The following is a 12,600-nucleotide window of genomic DNA, read 5'->3' on the forward strand; positions in this document are numbered from 1 at the left end:
GGTCATGCATTTAGGAGGGCATATCGGAGTTTTAACTCTTTCATTCCACAAGACGTACTTGTACGTCATTTTAAAATTAGGCCCCGCCTACCAAGGACGTCCTTGTACGTCTAAGTCTTTTTTTTGCGTCATAGAGAGGAGGAGGGTCTGATGCAATCTGTGAATGAGAATAAGCCGTTTGCATTGTAAATCACGTAAAAAGCGACCAGTAGGTGGCAGTGGTCCCTCACATGCTTGAAATACATGCTTTTACAAAAAGCTCTTTTTCTCAATTTTTTTGCCCAGGAATCGCCATTTTCATGAAACTTTGCCATTTTGTAATGCCGATTGCTGTGGAATGGAAAAAGATTGAATGAGTTAAGCGTAGCAAGGTTATGAAATAGGAATGAAATAACTAAAATTCATGCTTGGACTTGCTTGGAGTCTAGGCTATTCATATTCATCTCGAGAGCATCGATACAGAGCAAAGCTGCATCAATACATTTTCATCTTTTCTACTCCATCTCTTCGGCCGCGCTGATCAAAGCAGACATGATCGCTCGTGCGTTTTATTTCTACTGGCAGTATAGAATGCACCGACATGCGCCGTGACGGACCCATTTGTATTACCGATGCGGCACGGTCTCACATTCTCTGCCCCATCAGTCTGGATAAAGTCATGTGACACCACTTTTCCAGGCTCTGACGAAGGGGTACAATTGAAGAGTGCTCAGATTAGTTTGATGAGTGAATGAACATTGACAGATTGCGGTTGTCACCCAGCCGCATGTCGAATGACTTGCGTGTTCGAGCCGGCCCTTCACGCTGTACTGTATTGACTGAAGAGCGCCTCAGAGTGACAAGATCATTTTGTAAATGTTCTCTATGACTCAATTGGATGGTACGAAACACGCCGTTGCAGAGAAAAGGCTCAGTTAACCAAGTTTTTTTTTTTTGAACCAACGCATTAAATGCATCAATCAAATATTCAAAACGACCTATCATCAACGGAAGCAATGTTTTTTTGGGGTTAGGCGAACTCACTTTGACATCTTGTGTTTTTGTTTCTTGTCTTCTAATCTTGTGCAATGAAACACTTTGCTTTTTCTCCCCCCCCAATTTTGACTGCAGATTTCCCCAGTGTGGAACAAATAAAGGTTATCTTATCCTATCTTTCTCAAAGGCCAAGCAGTAGCGACTCTGCATTAGGGGCAGAGGAGGCAGTGCCCCACCAGGAGCAGTTCTGCTTGTTTATGTTGCGATGCCTATTTGTAGAGTCTTGAATTGTCTTGAGTAGGTTTTGTTTCATGTTCGTCTTCTTTCCCGCTCTCTCTTGTTCATTTCCTGTGTACTCGCAACTTTTTTTTTGTCGAGTCACCTGCCCTTGTCACATCCTCTTGCCTGTTGTGGTGAGTCTCTGCCCCTTGTGTCCCCAAGTAAGCGTCCTTGGTATTTGTTGTTTACTATCGATCCTGCCGCTCCGCAACTTCTTGTTTTTGTCTTGTGAGAATAAATTATTTTTGGGCGCGCCTTGCCTCCCCCCCGCTTCGCTGCACTCGGGTCCTCCGTCTTGTAAAGCCGTGACAATGAATTCTCCTTCCGATAACTGTAGGCTAATAAGTACTGCAATGTCTGGAAGAAAGTTTCCAGCAGCTGTCAAGTCAAGGCTGACCAACGAAGGCTTATTTCCAGGGAGTACAACTCGGCGATGAATAAACATGAGACTGTACCGTTTTCTGTACGAATTGAGTGGACAGTCATCTCCTGCAGCCTAATGCAACTCATTTCCCAGTAGACCGCTAGCTCCCATGCCATTTGAAATGAAAAGCTACTGCTTATGCTTTATTTGTTATCCTGCTTTAGGGCACTGTAAAGGAAAACATTTTCTTCCTGCATTTGAGCATCCTCCAAGCCTGTCGTTTATTCTCTGGTGAGTGGTTGGAAGCGGTGAAGCAGAAGAGCATTGTTCGCTTTTGTGTTCCAGATGCTCAAAATGAGCCTCCTGTGATAAACTGACTCTCTTTGGTGGCAAAGTAAACGCTTGATTTATACCTCCCATTTAAAAAAAAAAGAAGTAAAGACAGACAGAGCGTTTGGGGTTTTAAGAGGGATTAAAGGGAAATACATGGATGTAGTACAGAAACATTCTTACGGTTATCTGCTGGGACCTCATTCGGATCCATTAGTAAAACGTCCCTGCTGGTGTTGTGCCTTTTTCTGACTTCATCTGTCAGTCTGACTGTCATCGAGCAATTTCAGATCATATCGAGCCCACTGTGCATCCAAAGACAGGCTCATGTGCGTCCCCCCCCCCCAATTTGAGCGCGTTCCCAAGCCACACGCCGATAAATCAGCTTTAAGTGTGCTCATTTATCATGTGTGCAACAAGCCAAAGTGAACGTGCCCGTTCTCTCGTTTGTGTAGCGCGCTTTAAGCCGCTCGAAATGACGGGAGGGACGTGTCTTGCACACAGCGCTGTGTGGGGTTTATTCTTTCACAACTGAAAGCTCGCCCGATACCGCTGCTTCTCAGACAACACAAATCGATCACATTGAGAACCTCTCTCGGTGTCACGCGTAAGAGTGATGATGTGGGTCACAAGTCAAGGAAAGAAGCAGGTGTCTGTAAAAAGGAAAGGGGGGGGGGGATCACTTGCTTTTTCGGGTTTAAGAAATGATTACTCGTGTCAGAGGTTGAAAGATATTGTAAATAATCGTCTGTCAAAGCTTCATGAGGAATTTATTGGCCAGGTGGAAGAAGCTGAGGCAATTTATCCGGTGACAATTTGAAACCGAGTATGACTGAGTGCTTTGACGGAGTCAATCAGGAAGAGGGACTGTACCGTGGGTAAACTGCCAAAAGCAAGTCCATCATAGACTGGTTTCTTCATGCCACTCTTTTTTTCCCCCATTTATTGCATCATCTTGTTTTCAAATGTGAGGAATAAACTCAGCATACGACAAGTGAGATCACATGGCCACCCAGTATCGTACGCATTTCAAAAGTGATGGTCCAGTTTAATGCCAATCCACCTACTAAAGGTAAAGTTGCGCAATTCAGCTAAATATTTTAAGTTTTGCTATTGTGGACGTTGGCTTTCCCGCATTTCACAATAAAGAAATGAGAGTTTACAGAACTGTCGTCTTGGGTTGTAACCCTCCAGACCGAGTTTGTGAGCAATAATTTAGGTGGCCTTTCAAATAGCAAAGCAATGAGTGTTTTAAATGCCTCACATCATTATCGCTCTCTATTTTTTATTTTATTTTTTTGCCTGACCGTAGACTACCCCTGTATTGAGGCAGATGTCATTGGCCCAAAGGCCACAAAAGAAGAAAAAGAAATATCACACCCACCTGACAGGTGGGGTGCCGTATCTTTGTCTTTGATTGCAATGTAATACATTTTAATGGAAGCGTTTGTGCTCTTTATTTTGGCTACAGAGATGCTGGGTGTCACTTTCTAAAGTGCATCAAATTACGCTTCATGAAAATATCATCATCAGATGTTTAGTCTTGATTGCTGTGCAAGCTGCAGCAGGGGGGAAAAAAAAGAGGAAGAAATGCGGAATTGGCATACACGCCATTAATTAGTACTAATGTCAGCAAATCCTGAGGCTAATGGGATGGTGCCAGTAGAAGATCCATATCTGAAGGGATGAATACTGATAGATTTGGAACGCTCTCAAAAGATGAAGACAGAGAGTCTATCGGATCTTCCTTTTATAATGTCCAACTGTACGCTGGCTATGTTTCCTCGATAGAGGCCACCTGTGAACGTTTCTGCTCAATAATGCTAATAAGGAACGTGTGACACCTTATTCACCCTCGAATGAACCGGCATGTCAGCTACAGTACGATTCGCAGCCACTCGCCTGTTTGTTTCACGTATATCCGCCCTATTATATCATCCCTTCTGTGATATTTTTACTCACCCTGATACCAACAAAAAACATTTTGAATACAGAAGCGCAGCAGAGCCTCACTCCCTGACATTGACATTGTTTACATCCAGTAGGAAAAGGAACGACTTGATGTCAAAACAAAAGCGTTCGTTCTCTGACCACCTTTCTTCTCCGCAATGTCCACTTGACTCCCCCCCACCCCCATTGCACGTCTCCGAGGTAACCACTGATATGTATTCCCCTCGTGCACCAAAAGTAGAAAAACAATGCGTGAAGCGCGATATTTGACATCTATTGTGGCGAAATCTAATTTCCTCTGCGCTCTCAGGACACGTTGACATAAAAACACATTCCCCACTCCAGGGATTTAAAAAAAAAAAAGGAAAATGCGTTCTGTGCCTGTCGAGCACTCGTCAAAGCAACAGGTGGCATAATATCAGCTAATTGTAACGCCATTTGAGCAAATCAGAAGCCTGAAGTAATTTGTGACTGGAATAGTCACAATAACAAAATGAAATGGACTCACGTAACCAAGTCCTTATAACCCAAGGTGTCAAAGTCAAGGCCCGGGGGCCAGATCTGACTCGCCACATCATTTTATCCGGCCCGCGAAAGAAAATCAAGCGTGTCAACTTGCATGCTCCTTGGTGAAATCTGTACTGCAATATCAAAGTGTCATGTGTCATAAATGACGTTGCGATTTTTCGATAATTTTGTTACCCTCTTTACACTCACTTCAACAATAATGGAACAAATAGCTGTTTTTAGGAAGCAGTGACAGCTCCAATGAAGGCTGAAGTGACTTCACCGAAAAAAAAAAAAGACCATTGTCTGGGAAAAAATAAAAAAAATTTAAACCTAATTTAACAAGCAAATAGTTGACTTGAGTGATTTCCAAATTAGTAATCCATCAATTGGTTGTGTACAAGTTATGCAAAGAGATAGTTAAACATTTATTCGGTTTCACTGCCGTAACGGCCCGCCGAGGGAAAACGTAACTCCAAAGTGGCCCGCCACAAAAATGAGTTTGACACCCCTGTTATAACCCAATAAAATGCCTTTACATACGATGCTAGCATGAAATGGGCTGCCCCAAACCGTAAACAAACACCAACACGCTGTTGTTGCAATTTGAGTCATTCTAACTCGGTCACCAATAAAGGTGCTTCTTCTCTCATCTTAAAACCAATCGAGAATAAGACACTGTATGGAAGACAAACATTCCCCAAGTGTAACATGGGAGCGTTGGCACAGCGCAGAGCGATTTATTGTACAAGTCTGAGATAAAAGAGAAGCCCCTCTGGCTCAAGAACAGCATTCAGGCACAAAATGACTCCCGCGGGGGGGGGGGGGGGATCAGAGACCCCCAAAGGCAGACATCCAACCAAATCCTTCGACTCAATCTTCAACTTAAACAAGGCAATTGAAAACTGGCGGTGAGAAAAAGGCTTATCCGCATGGAGCATGATGGGCACTGAGCGGAAAACCAATAGTTCTGTGCACTGGGAAGGAGCAGTCGAGCCACGTGGGAGGAAATAGTAGCTCAGTCTCAAAATCTCTTACAACAGGCTTGCTGTGTGTCTGCTTTGGTTTTGTTTGGGGGGGTTTCTCTCTCTCTCTCTCTCTCTCTCTCTCTCTTTCTCACGGTGGTACAACTCATTTAACACCTTCCCAAATCTCCCAAGGTGTTCCACACTAGAGACATTTCTGCAGAGCGTCTGATAAGACCAAATGCACTTGTAGCCATAACCATAGAGTCACACGAAGAAGCAGCAGTATGTTTAGACAACTCCTTACGATAGGTATGACATACCGATTAAAAAATTAGAATCGTTTTTTTTTTCTCGTTTTTTTTTTTTTTTTTTTTTGCTGTGGTGCAAATCTGGTCAAGCAAAAATCCAAAAAGTCAGCCCAAAAAAGTTGAGTGCTTTGCCTCCATGCAAAGCGCCACTTTTATCTAATGAAGCGCCTCAACGATCTTCAACATAGTTCCTTGGCCCCAAGATGGCGCAAAGGCAACACTTTCGTATAAATGAAGCTTCTCGAGTCACTTAGAATTCCCTGGCACAGAGATGCCATAAGGTGGAACCAAAGGAGTACTTTTATCGCTTTGCCAAATCGTTTTTTGGCAAAGAGTGAATTGCTGTAGATTTGAAAACCAAAATTCCCGCCCCCCAAATATCGAAATGTACCGTATCTTACTGCACCTTTATGAATGTGTAAAATTTTCTTTCATTCTCAGTGAATCGATCAAGTAATGTGTTGCTTCCGGAGCAACGAAGCGGTCTTCATGGTGCGGCGTGCCGCATGTACAGCGTGCGTTGCGCTGCACAATCCCATTTGCTCTCTTCTAAAAATACCCAGTGATTGTTGAAAATAGCATCGGATTATTATAATTTGTTTTTTTTTTGGGGTATAAACAGCATTTTAAATCTGCCCTGGTTCTGTTGAGCTATGTGGGGGTGGTCTTTTTCTCGGTTACAGCTTGGCAAGTGAAAAAAATACACATTTCCCAAGAGGCTGGTATTCCTATGCTTTCTAGAATCATATTTTACTGATTCAATATATAACCTTTTTTTACTTTATTATGTGGTTCAAAATGGGCATAAATCATGAGCTGAGCGATTCAGTCATTTAGAAAGCTTAAGACTGCGAATGCGTTCAATTTCTATTTCACAACAACCTGCAGGAAATAGTAAAATCATTTACTATGGCTTTTTTTTTTTTTTTTTTTATAAGTGATTAGTCCTTTACATGATATGACACGGCGGAAGCAGCGTCCATCCTGTTCATATCGTGTGAGGAGACACGCACCCAGTCGGAGAGACTATCCCTAATGGGCCGATCCTAAAGATCTACCTTTAAAACAGAAATAGAAGAGAATTGATTCTTTTTTGTTGTTGTTGTTGCTCTCGCAAACAACAAGGCCACTCCAAAACATTTTTGCAGTACTAAAGCCCAAACTGATGATATTTCACAGGGATCCAAACTTATCCCCGACTGATGAATGCCAGAGCGCGCACATCTCTCCAAATTGTCTCTTCACGCATGCCGTAATTGCAGCCGTGCCAATTCGAATGTGTTGAAATACCATCACTCGGCAAAGGGAAGCAACAACAATAACTCGGAGAAAAACCTTGGCAAAACGGTCAGCTCTCCAGCACTCATGATTGGTGCTGCCTGAGCAGATTTTATTTTTTTCCTTAATGAAATGTGGGTCGCTCAAATCATTCCCACACGCCAGCTCAATCGATTTTTCATTCCCTCTGAATAACAAATGTAATTACGGTCACTGCGGATGCATGCCTTTCGCACAAATACACATTTTTTCCTCTCCAAAAAAAGCAGTATATAGTTTGTAAGATGTGGAAACTCTGTGCTGTTGACAAACTGCTGTAAAGCGTGATGTAACTTTTTTTTTTCTTCGACGCATGCATTCAGTCCATCTTCACACAGCATTTTTCAGCCGAAATCAAACTTGTTGTAAAAGGCACGTGAAACAGAGGAGTTCAGTCTCTTGTCGTTCCCCCCACCCCAAAAAAAAAAAAAAAATCCATGGATTATCGATTTGAGTTCCGAGCGGGGAACGATGACCAATGTTCCCTTTTGCAAGTCCTTAAATTCCCAACATTAATTTGCACTACCCTTTCAGATGACGTTCATAACTGACGATTGCACAAATGTTGTCGAGACATCGTCTTTTATCAGAGGAAAGGGTTTGACATTTGGGGGGACGCCATCATTAACTTGCAGTGCAGACTTACTGGAAATAAAAACAAGATACTTTTTTAATTTATGTCTGTCCACTAAGTGTGAATTCAAGACAATGTTCCTTATTTTCTGTGCACTACTATCCCATAATGATAATGAAGTATCTTAAGTATCAGCGGCGGGAAGTAATAAAGTACAGATCTAGTCAACCCGACTCCATCGCTGATTCCGGCATATCTTCCAAATGTTAAACAAAGCGCACGGTTTTGTGTCATCACGATGCTCCGTTAAACTGACATGAACTGCCTGTTGCATTTATTTATTTTTTCAGCCAGCAGCATCATTAGTGCAGAAGTAAAAGCGCATTGCTGTGTCTCTGATTTTGTAATTAGGAACTAATTGTGAAGGGACTCCGGAGGTTATCGCGATTATTATTATTCAATATTCGTTTTTAATTTCATATTCTATGCACGTTCCCCTGAAATGCCTTAATGGGGACAGTTTTCATAGCCTCTCTTTGTAATCACGAACATTTTTATTTCTTTTTGGTTCAAGGTGATACATGAGTCGAATCTTACGGGGTAGTTTATTTCATTTTCAACCTTTAGACCTATTGAAGTTTCCCGTTGTACAGTGAGCTCTTAAATGGTAGTACTATCACTTCGCTGGAGAGTTAAGCTATGATCATGAAGACAGATCTTGCAGGAGAAGAAAATGTCCAGAGTGTGCTGGTCAGACGGATGGACAGGGACCCGGCTGATTTCCACTGTGTGCATACTCTGTGTTAAAGCTAATCCTTCGTCTTATAGATGCTCTCAATGATCACAGTGAAGGACAAGGCCATCTTTTAAAAAGCTTGCTCTTCAGTCCGCCTTTTCGCAAGCGAAAAGTTGTTTCTGTCAATAACTGACCGGATTATTGGCAAACATCAGGTCGGTCTACGTGTGTTGCTGCACCACAACTGTAACGCTTTGACCAGATGCACGATAAAAACAATCAGTGAGCAAAATAAAACTATTGTGCAAGCTTTACAAGTACAGCACTGTTAATCAAGTAAAAAAAAAATATATATATATACAGTATATATATATATATATATATATACAGTATATATATATATATATATATATATATATATATATATATATATATATATATAATTTAATTAAAAACCAAATCCAGAAAAATGGTGATTCATGGTTCTGCTACTTTGTTTTTTTGAATAAGAGTTTTGTTTTTTAAGAGAGTAATTTTGTGTTGCTACTTTGGACATTTTTAGGGGAGGGGGCAGGGGGGGCTGCCTCAAAAGATCTCTGTTTCCTGGGTCCTAGCCTTTTTGCCTCATGGCTCATAACACAATGCCTAAGACCTTAGATTTTGAATAACTAATCTTTTTGTGACGATGTACAATTTAATGATTGCATCAACCATTTTGGGCAGAGTCACAGCACGATCACAGATCTGGAAAGCCTTCATCAAAGGCTTTGCGTTTCAGCTCCCATTTGGACGCTCGCACCGTTTGCATTGATATGCAATTGGAGCGGAGACACAGCAGCGCTATGGGAAAGCCCTCAACCGAATATTTTGTTGCTGGACTTGAGCCGAAAGTCATGAAGTATAGTTCCCCTCGGGTCGCTGCGTTCCCTCTACTGGGTCAGAGGGGTGGGATGGCTTCTGGGTCTGACGGTTACAAGCTGCAAACAGGCGAGTGAGACAAAAGCAGGGCGATGGCTGCCCTTACCAAGACGATGGCTATGAGCATCATATTAATGATACGGGTTCTCCAACAGACTAAAAAGAGCATCCACACTTATACTGTATTTCAATTAGCATTAGGAGGGATTAACGGACAACTAGAAAAGCACATCGGTGGGAACATCAACAACAGATGACGCGGAGTGAGTGAGAGAAGCTTTTCAGAGAACATTGCAGGAACGTTGCTCCGGCTTTTTGAGGACGACACACTGTCGTCTGCAATTCTTTTGAGAACCAACGGCAGTTTTATCCAACTTGCCATGACTCGAGTTCCAGGGGCAAAATGCTAACCTCACAACCCAAATGGCCAAAGCAGCATCATCAAGTGGCGACGCGACTTCTTAGAAAGGCAGCTCAGCAGTTTCCCCGGATGGGAGCTATCGATCCTTAATGCACGCGCTCTATAACTGTTGACCCTACTCGTGATTGCGAACGGACAAGAAGAAGCTTAAAACGACAGGGGAGGAAAAAAAAATAAGGATGAAAGGGACGCGAATGGCAAAGGAAATCAATAATCAGTCTGCCTGTGTCGGGATAGCGTTCTAAGTCAAAATGACCAATGTCTCCGAACACACTCGCAGTTCTGCCCTTGGGGGAAGAACCTTAGCAACATTCACCGCTTCCTTTGATTCTATCCCTCCTCAAGGGGCGGCTGCAATTTAGACGAGCCTAAAATGTCTTTCTGGAATATTTCTTCGAGCCAAGAGATTATTTAGGATTGTCCTCCAACTGGAGTATCGCTCTCTCTCTCTCCCCACTCGTTCTTTTTTCAAGCCTTGTGGTGAAAGTTCTTCCAACGCTATTCACCCTGATGTCTCTTTATCTTTTTTATTATCGTGCAAAATAGCAGGCGGATTTATTGACTTTCCGAGTGCAAGTCGTGTTTACGAAGCCACGATACTCCGCCTTCGTGCCGGGCAGCTTTCACATTGTCAAATCAACCGCGCTGCATGCTAAGCAGTCACTCGTGTGACCTTTCCTATTTTCTACCACATGAGGCAAACCGCTGCGTACTAAAAGATGACACTTTTTCAAATTGTGCTGACATTTCGGAGGGATGAATATAGACAGATGCAACACGGGTGTGCCTGGCATATATATCACTTGAAATGTCAGTGTTGATAATGGCAATAATGAGGTGTCGATCAAAATCTGGACATTAACTTTCCACATGTTGAGGATTGCATGGGAGCACATGCAATTAATTGGCAGCGGCGAAGTACAATTTTCATGACGGATGTCTTCCCCCCCCAAGTCAGTCCACTTATATGCCTTTCTGTAACTGTTCCAGTCTCTCTGTTGCAACCTGCTGGCCACGCTGAAAACATCCTGGCTGGAGCCCCTTCATGGCAAGGTACTGTTGATGAATGATACACGTGTCATCTCGGTCTCATGATGTCAAAATGCGAACCAGCCTGATTCAAGAGGATTCTTTCCATTCAAATTCTAACTGAACCAGGAAATGGATTCCATGGATCAAATACGTTTTGCTGTTTCGCTCGTTTTCGAGATCAAGTTATGAGCGAAAAATACTGAAATATTGAACATTTGGACATTTATATCTTCAGAGGTCACATTAAGTTCACCTCCAAAGGCTGGAGTGTATTTTAGATTCATCCTGAAATTTCACCCCATAGCTGAAAATCCCCCCCCCCCCCCAAAAAGATTTTTTGGGAGTGGTCTGGAGAATCGCAAGAATATATTAGCTGAAAATAAATGGAGCGGTTTGGCAGTGCGACATGAAATGTCAGCCTTTCTCACTTATTATTCCACTAAAACAATATTAATCATAATAATGCGTTTACAGTAGTGGGGGCACATAGAACATATTATTGCAAAGACATTTTTTTGACTTGACTTCCACTTTAAAGGTTGCATGTTCACAGTCTGTCCCTGAGGGGGGGTGATGACTAAATCATCTGCGACTCTGCCAATCATCAAAGTTGTCTGTTCTCGAGGCAGACTGCCGAGAAAGTCAAATCAAAAGCCAGGAGCCAGATTTGTTCCTCTCAGGTGGTTCCCTCAGACTACCCGGAGATGGAATAGTTGGGAAGTAAAAGTGACAACAAATAGTTCAAAAGCCTGAAGAGCAGCGCAGTCGATTTTTCTTCGGTGACCAGCACAGCTCATGTTTCTCAGCTTCTTATTGATTGCATCACTAAACACCGATGGAAATGTCCTTTTCCGAATGAATCTTTTTTTGCGAATACACGTTTCGCTGCGTGTGTGATTGTATGCATTGAGTCAGGAAGGTGTGCATCCGACACTATTATTATAATCAAGTGGAGCTTGGTGAATATAAACCCTAACAGTGAATTTTTTGCTCTAACACACAGGCATTTTCTCTTCACACACAGCAAGATGCATTCCAAACGAAAGACACACACACACACACACACACACACCTGTCGGTTCTGTTCTAGCGCCCCCTATTGATAATGTCGCAGTTCACTCTAAAGACGCTCTTAGTGAGTGGTTGAATGATCATTTGAAAGAGAGAGATCAGAAAATCTACTTATAGTCCCAACGTATTTGTACTTCATTATTTCCACCCGCTGCCCAGCAACTTGATAAAAAGCGTCAGAGCACTCTTGGCAACTGCAACAGAATGAGCGTGAAATTCAATCTTAGGACAGCGAGCTTTCGGGGAGGTCGTTTGCTTTGAATGAAGCCCGGCGTTGAGTGACCTGGCAAGTGGACGAGGTCTGCAGGTGCAGCACGTTGCGGGTTCAACTTGCTCGGGAGCAAAGCGAGCTACAGAGCAGCTTTTAGTGTCTTTCACCATGACGTGCAAAATTGATTGTGGAGAAAGCGTGGCACGCATCCTGATGTATTATCAGAGAGAGACACATTTGCAAAACAATCAGTCAGGTGTTCGCTACGCTCCGGATCATGTTATCAGAAGAGCTCATTTGCTTGAGGCAGGTGGGCAGGAGGGGGTCAAAGGTGAGGGCTCTTCCACCGTGACACGTTCACGTTCTCCATGAGGTCTGATTTGTTCCGCAAGTTGAAAGGCCTGGACTCAATTAGGCCGCGTGTCAATCGAGCCAATTAAGACGGAAAAAGCGACATACAGCTCCGCCGATGAATAAAACATGCGGCGTTAGCGTCATTACAGGAGCGAAAAAAAGAACCGGTCGTCTGCTGACCTTCACGATTTGACGGATGTCCGTCCTGGTTTGCGTGTGCGCGCGCACGTTCCTGCCCGTTTCTTACATTTGAGTGCCACGTGAAATGCATCGCGCGGATGATAC

The 12,600-nt window shown here is 43.0% G+C and overlaps 1 protein-coding gene across 2 annotated transcripts in view; it reads right to left on the reverse strand.

Annotated features, from left to right (window-relative positions):
• Nucleotides 1–12,600, reverse strand: part of calcr (calcitonin receptor) — a 33,336-nt gene that overhangs the window by 19,474 nt on the left and 1,262 nt on the right. The gene's annotated exons all lie outside the window — the stretch shown is intronic.

Source organism: Hippocampus guttulatus, chromosome 18, assembly GCF_054856545.1.
Source record: "Hippocampus guttulatus isolate MCC_2025c chromosome 18, RoL_Hgut_1.0, whole genome shotgun sequence".
Taxonomy (NCBI): Eukaryota; Metazoa; Chordata; class Actinopteri; order Syngnathiformes; family Syngnathidae; genus Hippocampus; species Hippocampus guttulatus.